A 16,607-nucleotide genomic window follows, 5' to 3' on the forward strand; every position below is an offset into this window, starting at 1 on the left:
TAATGAAAGAATAAAGTTACGTTAAAACCAAGCACATCATTGTTTTTCTTCCTATTGAAAAAACCAAAGTTGGATTCAAAATGGCCGACTTCAAAATGGCCACCATGGTCACCACCCATCAAGTTTCCCCCCTCACATATCCTAATGTGCCACAAACAGGAAGTTAATATCACCAGGAATATCCATATAAATGGCCCACCCTGTATATGTAGCTATTGCTCTAATTTAATAATATCACCAGGTGAGCAGAGAACTGGAAAATAAAAATGATATTACTGGTTTATATCTACAATCTTCTCTAGAGGCTGAAGTATTGTAACAACTACAATAAACTCAGAAAATACTCATGAGTTAAATTGTCAGGTTGGTGGCTGAATAGATGAATTACTTTCTAATCTATTTATATACCTCTGTAACAATTGTTGAACTACAATTCTCTACAACACAGTTTTTAAATGGGATATGTCATCCAGAAAATACAGCCTGCCCTACTATTATTATAGCTAATCCAATGGAATCTATAGTACCCATCCATTGTTCCTGACCTGTCAATTACACATAAGAAAATTGATCAACAGAAAATATAGTTCAACATCTTTACATCATTTATATAATATAGCGTAACATTGTGAAATAAAATTGTACCGGATTTAAGTCTTAACTTTTGAAATTGTGCTGATAAAATGTGCAATATACATATATTAGTTATATTTTAGTATTAGTAATACATACCGTGTAAGTGTGATATAGAAAGCGCTGAGTACAGGAGCACAGGATACCACAGAATGGTTTACTTCTTGGGATACACTTGTGGTTTATATACCATCGATTTGGAGGTTGATATCTCATTGTGTTTGTTGTTCTCATGCTCGTGTGGTCTCATGTTATACGAGTTATGTTTATATTGTGGGTCTCATGATCTAGGAGTAAGTTCATATTTTAGCACATTGCATACACATGCTAATACTGTATATCTTAAGACATTTGTCTTCAGTTAATTTATACCATATTACTGTGAACATGTTATTATAATAGAAATCACCCAATATGTTTTTGTAGTAAATTCTGACCTGGGGATTTAGGGTAAGATGACAATATCTGTACTAACATTATCAGGTTTCTTTAGTCCAGTGATTGATCTTAATATTTCTATTTCATATATTCAGCAGATAAGTGATGTTTTAGGCTTCGATTAGGTTTTTTGTTGATTTCTTTAACCCCACCAGGACGAAGGGCATACAGGTACGCCCTCGCATCCTGGTACTTAAAGACCAGGTACACCATCTGCATTTTTGTTTACCGCCAGTAACCGGGCAGTGAACAGAACATGATGCCTGCTGAAATTGTTCTCTGGTGACCCAAAAGATAAAGGTGATTGGTGCTGTTCGAGTGGTGCCACTTCACGATCAACCTGTTTTTTCACCGGTACTGGCTGATGAATCAGGACTCTTGCTGGGCGGTGTAACTAACTGCACCCGCTCCACCCCTAGTCCTGAGGGCGAGAGCAGATGCCAGCTGTGTCCACCAGCAGTGCGGGACCCCAATCCCCAGCCTCAGCTTCACGATCAGGTCCCCATGACTGGCGGTGGCAGAAACAAAGCATCCACCAGTGGCGGAGAGAGCGGCAGCAGGAGGTAAGGGCTGTGCCTCCAGCTGTTGCAAAACTATGCATGCACTGACTGCCAAAGGGCATGCTGGGAGTTGTAGTTATGCAACAGCAGGAGGCACACCACTACAACTCCCAGAATGCACTTTGGCTGTCTGTGCATGCTGGAAGTGGTAGTTATGCAACAGCTACTGTTGCATAACTACAACTCCCAGCATGCACTGACAACAAAAGGGCATGCTGGGAGTTGTAGTGATGGGCCTCCAGCTGTTGCATAACTACAACTCCCAGCATGCCCTTTGGCAGTCAGTGCATGCTGGGAGTTGTAGTATTGCAACAGCTGGAGGCACACTGGTTAGGAAACACTGAGTTAGGTAACAGAATAATTAAGTGTTTCCCAACCATTGTGCCTCCAGCTGTTGCAAAACTACAATTTCCACCATGCATGGTCTGTCAATGCAAGCTGGGAGTTGTAGCTATGCATCAGCTGAAGGCACACTGATGCAGAAACACTGAGTTCAGCAACAGACTAGCTCAGTGTTTCCCAACCAGTGTGCCTCCAGCTGTTGCAAAACTACAATTCCCAGCATTCACGGTCTGTCAGTGCATGCTGGCACTTGTAGTTTTGCAACAGCTGGTGGTTTGCACCCCCCCCCCCCCCCCCCGATGTGAATGTGCATTCACATGGGCGGAGGTTTACAGTCATTTTCCCAATGCAAATTTTCCACCACAGCTCAAACTCCCAGTGGGAAACTGCACAGCTGACAATGCTTTCAGTCAGAAAATATATATAAATATATATATATATATATATATATATATATATATATAATAAGGAAGAGCTTCAAGAGATGTTTCATGTATGTACGTCCCATTTATGTTTCTCTTGTCCGTTAGTATTTCCGTTCTATGCAGTACAAAAATGCTATGTAGGTCTGAAATAGTAATTGCAAATCTCAGGTAAAAATCTATGGCACCTAAAACAAATGCCAGTGGTCAACATCAGAGGCACCAACCACACAGTGTTACCTTTCAGGAAGGATCTCTTTGCACTGTGTTATACCCTTGTTAGGCTACGTTTCCACTTGGGTTTTTTTCTGGCAGTTTCTGTGAAACTGCCACTCCAGTTTTTGAGCCAAATTCAGAAGTGTATTCAAAGGGAATGGGAAATATAATGGGAGGACTTACACTTCTCCTTCCTAATGGATCCACTTCTGACTTTGGCTCAAAAACTGCAGTGGCAGTTTTCCAAAAACTTCCAGAAAAAAACCTAAGTGGAAACTTAGCCTTACACAGTTATAGTTAGTATTGTAATGCTAGGTTCAGACTACGGAATTTCCGCCTGCAATTTTGCTTTGAAATTGCAGTCGGAAATTACGCTTACTAAAATGTATAGTGTAGTGAATGATTTTCCGTTCACAAATTCACACTTCGGAATTTGTGAAGCTGAATTTGTGAACGGACAATCCACTTGGAAATTTCCGCCTGAAGAAAGGCGGTGGTCTTTCTTCAGGCGGAAATCCGCGCGGAACACATTGCAGTCTATTGGAGACTGCAGTGTCCACGCGGTCCTAGTGCCGACTCATTCAGCCTGCGCTGGCCGCAGTCGGAATCTCCGGGCGGAAATTTTCTGCTCGGAGATTCCGTAGTCTGAACCTAGCCTAAAGGTCACGGCAGGTGGTGGATCCTCTGGGCCTGTGTGGATGATGATGTGAGCCTTGCCAGGGAGCGGAGTCTAAGGTGCCGCTGGTTTTCACCAGAGCCTGCCACAAAGCAGGATGGTCTTGCTGCGGCAGGTGGCACCCAGGTCAATTCCCCTGGCATGACTCGTCCACACAGGTTGCTGGGATGTGGCGTGGCACAAAAGGAAACTGGCAAGATGTGGTAAAGGTAGCAGTAGTTCAGGGCAGGCGGCACAGGTGCAGGGTCAGATAACGGAACAAGGATAAGGTACACGGATATGAGGAACACATATGTGGACGTTAAGTGCTCTGCTGGCGCACTACAATGCTCAGAAGAGAAAGAGCAAAATTTGGCCTTTTGAAAGAGAAATTTGCTGAAATTATTTTTGGGGGGCATGTTGCATTTAGAAAGTCCCCAGGGTGCCAGAACAGCATCCCCCCCCCCTCCACATGGCATACTATTTTGGAAACTACACCACTCAAGGAACGTAACAAGGGGTATAGTGAATCTTAACACCTCACAGGTATTTGACGACTTAGCATTGAAGTTGGATGTGAAAATGGAAAATTAGATTTTTTACAACGAAATTATGGTGTTGTCAAGGATGGGTGCGGATGAGGCCTTAAAATGTGAGTGACTGCTGCTGTATACTGCTGAGTGCCGGCACAAGAAATACACACCAGACAGAATGTTAGTATAATATCTCCTTCTCAGCATACTGGCTAAAGAGCTGCCACAAGTTGTTCTGTTCATTAAAATTAAGTACATTGTTTTTACATTTGACAAAAAAGGGGAGGATAGATATCACGTCAAATCATCATGTTATATTTTGATTGGTCATTTGAGTTTTGTGTCTGTATACATTAGCATATTTAAGCATCTATTTCTTTCTTGGCCAAAGTTCATTTATGCGGCTCTCTCGCTCTCATACTGGAAAATCCCAGATCCTTGTCCTTCTATACAATCTGTATCTTCTTCAAATATTTTGTCTTCTGACGTCTCATCTTGGTCCTTCTGGCATCATCCCAAGGTCTTTTTCTTAGTCAGGAGCAGATAGCAAGCTGGATATATAGGTTAAGAGTAGATAACAAATATCTTTTTTTCAGCATTAGAAATGGCATATAAATATATAAAAGTATTAATATATATGAGGACACAGCTCATTTTCTCCTTAAAGACGCAGGCCTTTTTTGCAAATCTGACCATTGTCATTTTAAGCATTAATGACTCTGGGATGCTTTTACCTTTCATTCTGATTCCGAGATAGTTTTTTCGTGACATATTCTACTTTATTTTAGTGGAAAATTTCATCGATACTTGCATAAAAAATGCATGAAAAATTTGAACATTTTGCATTTTTTTTACTTTGAAACTCTCTGCTTATAAGGAAAATGGGCATCCCAAATAAATTATATATTGATTCACACATACAATATGTCTACTCTGTGTTTGCATCTTTAAGTTGACATGTTTTTACTTCATCAGACACCAGAGGGCTTCAAAGTTCAGCAGCAATTTTCATATTTTTCACAAAATTTTCAAAATCTGAATTTTTCAGGGACCAGCTCAGTTTTGAAGTGGATTTGAGGGGCCTTCATATTAGAAATACCCCATAAATGACCCCATTATAAAAACTGCACCCCTCAAAGTATTCAAAATGACATTCAGTAAGTGTGTTAACCTTTTAGGTGTTTCACAGGAATAGCAGTAAAGTGAAGGAGAAAATTCAAAATCTTCATTTTTTTCCATTCGCATGTTCTTGTAGACCCAGTTTTTGAATTTTTACAAAGGGTAAAAGGAGAAAAATCTTCCTAAAATTTGTAACCCAATTTCTCTCGAGTAAGGAAATACCTCATATGTGTATGTCAAGTGTTCTGTGGGTGCACTAGAGGGCTCAGAAGGGAAGGAGCGACAATAGGATTTTGGAGAGTGAATTTTTCTGAAATGTTTTTTGTGGGGCATGTCACATTTAGGAAGCCCCTATGGTGCCAGAACAGCAAGAAAACCCTTGCATGGCATACTATTTTGGAAACTACACCCCTCAAGGAACGTAACAAGGGGTACAGTGAGCCTAAACACCCCACAGGTGTTTGACCACTTTTAGTTAAAGTTGGATGTGTAAATGAATTATTTTTTTCTCACTAAAATGCAGTTTTTTCCCCAAATTTTACAGTTCTACAAGGGGTAATAGGAGAAAATGCCGGCCAAAATCTGTAACCCCATTTCTTCTGAGTATGGAAATACCCCATGTGTGGACTAAAAGTGCTCTGCTGGCGCATTACAATGCTCAGAAGAGAAGGAGCGCCATTGAGCTTATGGAGAGAGAATTTGGTTGGAATAGAAGTCGGGGCCTTGTGCATTTACACAGCCCCGCCGTGGTGCCAAAACAGTGGACCCCCCCCCACATGTGACCCCATTTTGGAAACTACACTCCCCACAGAATTTAATAAGGCGTGCAGTGAGCATTTACACCCCACTGGCATTTGACAGATCCTTGGAACAGCGGGCTGTGCAAATGAAAAATGCAATTTCTCATTTTCACGGACCACTATTCCAAAAATCTGTCAGACACCTGTGGGGCGTAAATGCTCATTGCACCCCTTATTACATTACATGAGGGGTGTAGTTTCCAAAAGGGGGTCACATGTGGGGGGTCCATTGTTCTGGCACTATGGGGGCTTTGTAAACACACGTGGCCTTGAATTCCGGACACATTTTCTCTTCAAAATCCCAATGGCGCTCCATATCTTCTGAGCATTGTAGTTCGCCAGCAGAGCACTTTACATCCACACATGGGGTATGTTCTTACTCAGAAGAAATGGGGTTACAAATTTTGCGGGACTTTGTTCCTATTTTCCCTTGTGAAAATGAAAAAGTTAGGGTAACACCAGCATTTTTATGAATTTTTTTTTTCATTTTCCCATGAAACTTTAACGTAAATTTGTCAAACACCTGTGGGGTGTTAAGGCTCACTATACCCCTTGTCACGTTCCGTGAGGGGTATAGTTTCCAAAATAGGGTCACGTGTGGGTATTTAATTTTTTTGCGTTAATGTCAGAACTAGAGATGAGTGAACTTTTAAAAAATTCAATTCGGCCGATTCGCCGAATTTGCCGAAAAAGTTTGTTTCGATAATTTTTTTTTGCAGCGAATCTATATTAAAAAAGGCTATTTCTAGCCTACATACAGCCTCTATAGGGGTATATAACACTTTGCTGTGTTCTAAAACGCATATGGAGTGTGCTGGGTTAGTGAAATAATACTGTTATTCAGAATAACATGCAGATTACCGGCATCACTTTTAGAATCACTGCCGCACAGCAGCACAATGACAGAGCCTGGTGGTGGCATCAGTGTCAGGAGACCATATAGTGACTGAATGACATAGCGTGGAGGTGTTGGCAGCATGAGGAGACCATTTAGTGGCTGAATGGCTCAGCGTGGAGTAGTTGGCAGCATGAGGACACCATATAGTGGCTGAATGACACAGCGTGGACATGTTGGCAGCATGAGGAGACCATATAGTGGCTGAATGACACAGCATGGAGGTGTTGGCAGCATGAGGAGACCATATAGTGGCTGAATGGCAGATTGTGGAGGTGTTGGCAGAATGAGGAGACCATATAGTGGCTGAATGACACAGTGTGGACATGTTGGCAGCATGAGGAGACCATATAGTGGCTGAATGACACAGCATGGAGGTGTTGGTAGCATGAGGAGACCATATACTGGCTGAATGGCACAGCGTGGAGGTGTACACAGCAGGGCTTCAATATCCCCCCCAAAAAAACACAACAATTTAATACATTTTTGAAAAAGATTTTGGATAGCTGGTGCTACCTATGAGAAAATTTTTAATTCCCAGACACAGGCCCCACAGCGGCATCAGTAACCCATATATTGCCTGAATGACACAGCCTGGAGTTGGCTGATGCACGAGTACACAGCAGGGCTTCACAATCCCCCCCCAAAAAAACAACAATTTTATAAATTTTTGAAAAAGATTTTGGATAGCGGGTGCTACCTATGAGAAAATTTGAAATTCCCAGACCCAGGCCCCAAAGCGGCATCAGTAAACCATATATTGCCTGAATGACACAGCCTGGGATTGGCTGATGCACGAGTACACACCAGGGCTTCACAATCTCCCCCCCAAAAACACAACAATTTTATACATTTTTGAAAAAGATTTTGGATAGCGGGTGCTACCTATGAGAAAATTTGAAATTCCCAGGCCCCAAAGCGGCATCAGTAAACCATATATTGCCTGAATGACCCAGGCTGGAGTTGGCTGATGCACGAGTAAACACCAGGGCTTCACAATCCCCCCCCAAAAACACAACAATTTTATACGTTTTTGAAAAAGATTTTGGATAGCGGGTGCTACCTATGAAAAAATTTGAAATTCCCAAACCCTGGCCTCACAGCGGCATCAGTAAGTAAACCAAATATTGCCTGAATGACCCAGCCTGGCGTTGGTTGATGCACGAGTACACAGCAGGGCTTCAAAATTCCTCCCAAAAAACACAACAATTTTATAGATTTTGGAAAAAGATTTTGGATAGCGGGTGCTACCTATGAGAAAATTTGAAATTCCCAGACCCAGGCCCCACAGCGGCATCAGTAACCTATATATTGCCTGAATGACACAGCATGGAGTTGGCTGATGCACGAGTACACACCAGGGCTTCACAATCCCCCACAAAAAACAACACAATTTTAGAAATTTTTGAAAAAGATTTTGGATAGCGGGTGCAACCCATGAGAAAATTTGAAATTACCAGACCCAGGCCCAGCAGCGCCATCATTTTTTTATTTGAAATTTAAAACAACCGTTGCGTGTCCCGAACCACAGCGTGTGGGTACGAAGGACCAAATCCAACAAGCCCCCACAGCAAGATCAGTAAAGCATATATTACCTGAATGACACAGCCTGGAGTTGGCTGATTCCCGAGTTCACACCAGGGTTTCACAATCCCCCCCCAAAAAACACCACAATTTTAGAAATTTTTGAAAAAGATTTTGGAGAGCGGGTGCTACCCATGAGAAAATTTGAAATTACCAGACCCAGGCCCCACAGCGGCATCAGTAACCCATATATTGCCTGAATATCACAGCCTGGAGTTGGCTGATGCATGAGTTCACACCAGGGCTTCACAATCCCCCCCCAAAAACACCACAATTTTAGACATTTTTTTAAAAGATTTTGGATAGCGGGTGCTACCCATGAGAAAATTTAAAATTGCCAGACCCAGGCCCAGTAGCGCCATCATTTTTTTATTTGAAATTTAAAACAACCGTTGCGTGTCCCGAACCACAGCGTGTGGGTACGAAGGACCAAATCCAACAAGCCCCCACAGGGCTCATGTGGCCGTGAGATTTTGGCGCAACGTCTCTATTGCCCTGACCGGCCATTGTTTCCAAGACTTCTCGCCAAGGCAAACCATGTGAAGAACATGACACCGCCGTGACCTGCACACATGGTATGCTGAAGGGCCACTGAGACTTGTCCGGGCAGTGGAGGCTTAAGACACAGTGGAGGATGTGGAGGCGGAGTAGCACACTGTCGCAGGACCAACGGGCTTACAGAGTGTAGCAGGAAGCAGCATTGAGTACACACCAGGGCTTCAGAATCCCAAAGAAAAAACAACCATTTTTAAAATAATTTTAACAATATTTAGGACAGCGGGTGCTACCTATATATTGCCTGAATGACACAGCCTGGAGTTGGCTGATGCATGAGTACACACTAGGGCTTCACAATCCCTCCAAAAAAACACAACAATTGTAGAAATTTATGAGGAAGACTTTTGGATAGCGGGTGCTACCTATGAGACCTTTGAAATTCCCAGACCCAGGCCCAGCAGCGCCATCAGTAAAGCATATATTGCCTGAATGACACAGGCTGGAGTTGGCTGATGCATGAGTACGCACCAAAGCTTCACAATCCCTAATAAAAAAGAAAAAAAAAATTTACGAAAAATGTTAACGAAAATTTAGGACAGCGAGTGCTCTCTATATATTACCAGAATGACGCAGCCTGTAGTTGGATGCAGCATGAGGAGACCATTGAAAAGTGTGATTTTTTTTATTTGAAATTGAAATCAAAATTTGTTTCCAGGACCCCGCCATGTGGGTACAAATGACCTAATCTCACAAGCACCCACAGGGCTCATGTGGCCGTAAGATGTAGGTGCAACGTCTCCATAGCCCTGACCGGCCATTTTTGGTTTTCGTACCTTTGTTTAAGAACAAGCGCATATCCAAGAGTCCAGAAGACTCTATAATGCAGGACGGTGGACCACCAAAAGACATTCTTCTATAAAATATTTTTTTATGAAATAAAGAAGCAGAGTTCATCCCTCTGCGTATTTTTTTAAAAAAAATTTTACTTAAAAAATCACACGCAACGATCATTCAATGGTGTAATGGTTACTATTTTGGAAAATTCAAGTTTATTACTTTGATAATTATCAGAAAATTGGAAAAAAACACTACCCAAGAGTGTTTAATAACCCCATACATTGCACCATAAATGTGGAAAGTTAAATTAAGCATGTATGTATGTATTTCAAAAATCCTAAAATTAAAGGCCCATGCCCAGAAGCATCATGAAGTCAAGTAGTTCCTGAAAGAAACAGCAGCAGTCAGGAGTAGGCATCAGCAGTACCCAAGAGGCTTTAATAACCCCTTACATTGCACAATCACTCGCGAGATTGAGCAATAACAGGTGTGTTATTCCCTCAGATGTCCGGGGCTGCACGTGCGCTAAACTGAACGGACCAGCGTGTGTTTATCTTTCACCGACAGGTGCTGGTAACCCGCTGAATCCCGTTCACGATAGGGATCAGGGATTGCAATTATATGCCAGTGTTATTTATTATTCACATAGTGCGCTCTAACTCCAGAGCCATGTTGTGCGTCCACAGAGTATTTTTCACCCACATATGGGGTATTTCCGTACTCAGGAGAAATTTGCGTTACAAATTTTGGCGGTCTTTTTTTCTTTTGACCTCTTGTGAAAATAAAAAGTATGGGGCAACACCAGGATGTTAGTGTAAAAAAAAATTTTTTTTAACACTAACCAGCTGATGTAGACCCAAACTTTTCCTTTTCATAAGGGGTAAAAGGAGAAAAAGCCCCCAAAATTTGTAACGCAATTGCTCCAAAGTACGGAAATACCCCATATGTGGCCCTAATCTGTTTCCTTGAATATGACAGGGCTCCGAAGTAAGAGAGCGCCATGCGCATTTGAGGACTAAAATAGGGATTGCATAGGGGTGGACATAGGGGTATTCTACGCCAATGATTCCCAAACAGGGTGCCTCCAGCTGTTGCTAAACTCCCAGCATGCCTGGACAGTCAGTGGCTGTCCAGAAATGCTGGGAGTTGTTGTTTTGCAACAGCTGGAGGCTCTGTTTTGGAAACACTGCCGTATGATACGTTTTTCATTTTTATTGGGGGAAGAAACTGTAAGGGGGTGTATATGTAGTGTTTTACCCTTTATTATGTGTTAGTGTAGTGTAGTGTTTTTAGGGTACATTCGCACTGACGGGTGTACAGTGAGTTTCCCGCTAGAAGTTTGCGTGGCGGCAGAAATTTTGCCGCAGCTCAAACTTGAAGCAGGAAACTTACTGTAAACCTGCCCTTGTGAACATGGGGGGGGGGGGGGGGGCAATTACTTTTGCAACAGCTGGAGGCACACTGGTTGGAAAACCTTCAGTTAGGTTCTGTTACCTAATTCAGTATTTTCCAACCAGGGTGCCTCCAGCTGTTGCAAAACTACAACTCCCAGCATGTACTGATTGCCGAAGGGCATGCTGGGAGATGTAGTTATGCAACAGCTGGAGGTACGCAACTACAACTCCCAGCATGCCGAGACAACTGTTTGGGCATGCTGGGATTTGCAGTTTTGCAACATCTGGAGGGCTACAGTTTAGAGACTACTGCACACTGATCTCCAAACTGTGGCCCTCCAGATGTTGCAAAACTACAAATCCCAGCATGCCCAGACAGCAATTGGCTGTCTGGGCATGCTGGATGTTGTAGTTTTGCAACAGCTGGAGGCACACAACTACAACTCCCAGCATGCCCAAACAGCCGTTTGCAGCCGGGCATGCTGGGAGTTGTAGTTTTGCAACATCTGGAGGACTACAGTTTGGAGACCACTATGTAGTGGTCTCCAAACTGTGATCTTCCAGATCTTGCAAAACTACAACTCCCGGCATGCCCAGACAGGCATATTGGCTGTCTGGGCATGCCGGGAGTTGTAGTTTTGCAACATCTGGAGCATCACTCACCGGCCAGTCAGATCCCTCCGCAGCCTGCAGGATCCGCCACCGGGTAAGCAAGGACTCCTTATTCCCTCTGTGCCCCGCTCTCCCCGGACTTCCACATGTGAGCAGAGGTCTGGCAGCAGCGATGGCGGGTGCGTGGCGATGGTGGGGGCACTTACCCCCGTCATCGCCACTGCCGGACCTCCAGATCGCCGCTGCCGGACCCCCGGATCACCGCGCACCTGCCACACACCCCCCACCACCCCTGCACACCCGATCGCTGATCAGGTTAATCAAATGGGGTCCCGGGGTGTCGGGCGTGAGTGGTCTCCTGCCGGACACACTGGGACTTTAACTAATTAACCCGATCAACACGGCCTTTATACGGCGGAATGCGCGAAGGTATCGCTTTATCCGCTGTATAAATGCGGCGTTCAGGGCAACGAGGGTTAAGCAGAACTTCTTACCTGCCGGAGACAAGCGGAGGTGAAAAGTTCAGCCCCTGGGATGCAGCAGCAGCTGCAAATATGTGAATGATGGGTATACCCGTCGCTCTGCACGAACGCACTTCAGCAGCCGACGGGTATACCCGTCATTCTGCATTAAGGGGTTAATCAACTTGTCAATTCCCCCCTAAAAATTATATTTGTTAAATATACACGACAATATACAATATACACCTGCAATATACTCTGCCTAATAGTCTCAGGTTCAGGTGGGAAAAAGAAAAAAACGGGTACGGGATGCTTCACTGGTTTGAGACAAGTATGAACCACCCCCTTTTTACTCAGACTGATCCTTCACCTGGGACTCATATTTTAGCCCTACTCTACTGGAGCTACTAATAAGCACCAACACTACTACATGTCATTGAATGCAATCTACATTTAACCCATTGGGTCAACAATGGTTAAAAACTCAGAACTTCTAAACTGGCAAAAATAACAGTACAGTATGTTCTACAGGGCCTGACAAGTAGTTAAAGGAAAAAAATTATGCAAAACAGAAAAAGTGACTTAAAGGGGTATTCCAGGAAAAAACTTTTTATATATCAACTGGCTCCAGAAGGTTAAACAACATTGAAAATTATTTTTATCAAAAATGTATACTAACAACCTGTTAGTTTTTGATATTGTGCTGAGAAGCAATCAGATCATTATACAAGATTGTAGATGTGCGCTATATCTGTATTCTACTCGAATTAACATTGAAAATTACTTCTATTAAAAAATCTTAATCCTTTCAGTACTTATGAGCTTCTGAAGGCACGTGTCTCGGGAAACGCCCAAGATGTTTGCTATGGGGGTTTGCTTCAAAACTTTGCGTTTCCTGAGACACGTATCATCAGAGATCACTTAGACAGAAAAGAACAACCTTAACTTTAGAAGCTCATAAGTACTGAAAGGATTAAGATTTTTTAATAGAAGTAATTTACAAATCTGTTTAACTTTCTGGAGCCAGTTGATATATAAATAAAAAATGTTTTCCTGTATAACCCATTTAACAGTATCTGTGAGAAAAAACAAACCAAAACAAGGAAAAATAAGGAATTCAGCTGCAGCTGTGTATGTGGGCTGCTATCCCCCCCCCCCCCCCCCCCCACCGTTACATCTCTTTAAAAATAACATAAGCAGGTTTTCATACTCCAGAATTTCCATTATTCAATTTTTTTTATATTCACTAAATGTATTACTGCAAATTTTGATTACCATGAAATTATATATTTTGTCACTTATTAACCCCTTAAGGACCAGGCCATTTTACACCTTAAGGACCAGAGCGTTTTTTGCAAATCTGACCACTGTCACTTTAAACACTAATAACTCTGGAATGCTTTTAGTTATCATTCTGATTCCGAGATTGTTTTTTCGTGACATATTCTACTTTAACTTATTGATAAAATTTTATGGCAACTTGCATCCTTTCTTGGTGAAAAATCCCCAAATTTGATGAAAAAAATGAAAATTTTGCATTTTTCTAACTTTGAAGCTCTCTGCTTGTAAGGAAAATGGATATTCAAAATTATTATTTTTTTGGTTCACATATACAATATGTCTACTTTATGTTTGCATCATAAAATTTATGAGTTTTTACTTTTGGAAGACACCAGAGGGCTTCAAAGTTCAGCAGCAATTTTGAAATTTTTCACAAAATTTTCAAACTCACTATTTTTCAGGGACCAGTTCAGTTTTGAAGTGGATTTGAACGGTCTTCATATTAGAAATACCCCATAAAAGACCCCATTATAAAAACTACACCCCCCAAAGTATTCAAAATGACATTCAGTAAGTGTATTAACCCTTTAGGTGTTTCACAGGAATAGCAGCAAAGTGAAGGAGAAAATTCTAAATCTTCATTTTTTACACTCGCATGTTCTTGTAGACCCAATTTTAGAATTTTTGCAAGGGGTAAAAAGGAGAAAATTTTTACTTCTATTTGAAACCCAATTACTCTCGAGTCAGGACATACCTCATATGTCTATGTTAATTGTTCAGCTGGCGCAGTAGAGGGCTCAGAAGGGAAGGAGCGACAAATGATTTTTGGGGGGCATGTCACCTTTAGGAAGCCCCTATGGTGCCAGGACAGCAAAAAAAAAAAAAAAAAAAAAAACACATGGCATACCATTTTGGAAACTAGACCCATTGGGGAAGGTAACAAGGGGTAAAGTGAACCTTAATACCCCACAGGTGATTCACGACTTTTGCATATGTAAAAAAAATTTAAAAAAATTTACCTAAAATGCTTGGTTTCCCAAAAATGTTACATTTTTAAAAAGGGTAATAGCGGAAAATACCCTGATAAAATTTCAAGCCCAATTTCTCCCGATTCAGAAAACACCCCATATGGGGGTGAAAAGTGCTCTGCTGGCGCACTACAGGTCTCAGAAGAGAAGGAGTCACATTTGGCTTTTTGAAAGCAAATTTTGCTCTGGGGGCATGCCGCATTTAGGAAGCCCCTAGGGTGCCAGAACAGTAAAAAAAAAAAACTAGACCCCTCGGGGAATGTAACAAGGGGTAATGTGAACCTTTATACCCCACAGGTGTTTCACGACTTTGCATATGTAAAAAAAAAATTTTTTTTTACATAAAATGCTTGTTTTCCCAAAAATGTTACATTTAAAAAAAGGGTAATAGCAGAAAATACCCCCCGAGTACGGCGATACCCCATATGTGACCCTAAACTGTTGCCTTGAAATACGACAGGGCTCCAAAGTGAGAGCGCCATGTGCATTTGAGGCCTAAATTAGGGATCGCATAGGGGTGGACATAGGGGTATTCTACACCAGTGATTCCCAAACAGGGTGCCTCCAGCTGTTGTAAAACTCCCAGCATGCCTGGACAGTCAGTGGCTATCTGGCAATACTGGGAGTAGTTGTTTTGCAACAGCTGGAGGCTCCGTTTTGGAAACAGTGGCGTACCAGAAGTTTTTCATTTTTATTGGGGAGGGGGGCTGTGTAGGGGTATGTGTATATGTAATGTTTTTTACTTTTTATTTTATTTTTTTGGTAGTGTAGTGTTTTTAGGGTACAGTCACACGGGCGGGGGTTCACAGTAGCTTCTCGCTGGCAGTTTGAGCTGCAGCAGAAAATTTGCTGCAGCTCAAACTTGCAGCTGGATACTTACTGTAAACCTCCGCCCATGTGAGTGTACCCTGAACATTCACATTGGGGGGAGAAACATCCAGCTGTTGCAAAACTACAACTCCCAGCATGTACTGTCTATCAGTGTGCATGCTGGGAGTTGTAGTTTTGCAACAGCTGGAGGCACACTGGTTGTGAAACACCGAGTTTGGTAACAAACTCAGTGTTTTGCAACCAGTGTGCCTTCAGCTGTTGCAAAAGCTACAACCCCCAGCATGTACGGACAGCGGAAGGGCATGCTGGGTCTTGTAGTTATGCAACAGCTGGAGGCATACTACTTTGGCTGGGGATGCTGGGGATTGTAGTTATGCAACAGCTGGAGACACACTGGTTTGCTACTTAACTCAGTGTGCCTTCAGCTGTTGCAAAACTACAACTCTCAGCAGTCACCGACAGCCAACGTGCATGCTGGGAGTTGTAGTTATGCAACCAGCAGATGCACCACTACAACTCCCAGCATGCACTTTAGCTGATTGTGCAAGCTGGGAGTTGTAGTTATACAACAGCTGAAGGTACACTTTTCCATAGAAAAAATGTGCCTCCAGCTGTTGCAAAACTATAAGTCCCAGCATGCCCATAAGTGAATGCTGGGAGTTGTGGTGGTCTGCCTCCTGCTGTTGCATAACTATAGCTCCCAGCATGCCCTTTTTGCATGCTGGGAGCTGTTGCTAAGCAACAGCAGGAGGCTGTCACTCACCTCCTGCTGCTGCTCCACACCGCCGCACAGGTCAGTCCCTCGCCGCCGCCGCTGCTCCTGGGGCCCCGATCCCAACATTGACGCCGAGGATCGGGGTCCCCAGCTCCCGGGGTCTTCTTCCCGGACCCGCTCACGACCTCTGGATGCGGGGCAGAGCGGGTTGCGGGAGTGACACCCGCAGCAGGCGCCCTTGATTGGTCGGCCGGGAAGCCGGCCGACGAATCAGGGCGATCGTGAGGTGGCACCAGGGCCACCTCACCCCTGCTGGCTATGGCTGTTCGGGGCCGTCTCTGACGGCCCCGATCAGCCAGTAATTCCGGGTCACCCGGTCACTGGAGACCCGATTGACCCGGAATCGCTGCAGATCACTGGACTGTATTGTCGACATGGGGGGCATAATGACCCCCCCTGGGCGATATGCCGCGATGCCTGCTGAGCGATTTCAGCAGGCATCGGGCACCGGCTCCCCTCCGGCTAGCGGCGGGGGGCCGGGAATGGACAGGACGTACTCCTACGTCTTCGGTCCTTAAGGTCCTCGGAAACGGGGGCGTAGGAGTACGTCCATTGTCCTTAAGGGGTTAAATAATTCAAAAACGCAAAGGTGCAAACAATTGCAAAATTTCCAGCTCCCAAAAATCGATAAAATCCAAAATTGATTAAATCATATTAAAATAATACCCCAAAAAATGGTGAGGTATAAAAGCA

At 43.3% G+C, this 16,607-nt stretch overlaps 2 protein-coding genes across 3 annotated transcripts in view; one reads left to right on the plus strand and one right to left on the minus strand.

The window, feature by feature from the left end:
* The window catches only part of LOC130356554 (preprofallaxidin-9-like), a 131,333-nt gene that overhangs the window by 23,469 nt on the left and 91,257 nt on the right, over positions 1 to 16,607 (minus strand). Inside the window, exon 1 of one of the 2 annotated variants that reach the window (XM_056558241.1) lies at positions 733 to 851. The exons of the other annotated variant lie outside the window; for it this stretch is intronic. The gene's annotated coding sequence lies outside the window, so the exon portion shown is untranslated. Of the gene's footprint in view, positions 1 to 732; positions 852 to 16,607 lie in introns of those variants that run through there. 2 annotated transcript variants of the gene reach the window in all.
* LOC130356556 (preprofallaxidin-9-like) overlaps positions 1 to 16,607 on the plus strand; it is a 52,236-nt gene that overhangs the window by 20,337 nt on the left and 15,292 nt on the right. The window lies entirely within an intron of this gene.

This window comes from Hyla sarda, chromosome 2 (genome assembly GCF_029499605.1).
Source record: "Hyla sarda isolate aHylSar1 chromosome 2, aHylSar1.hap1, whole genome shotgun sequence".
Lineage (NCBI taxonomy): Eukaryota > Metazoa > Chordata > Amphibia > Anura > Hylidae > Hyla > Hyla sarda.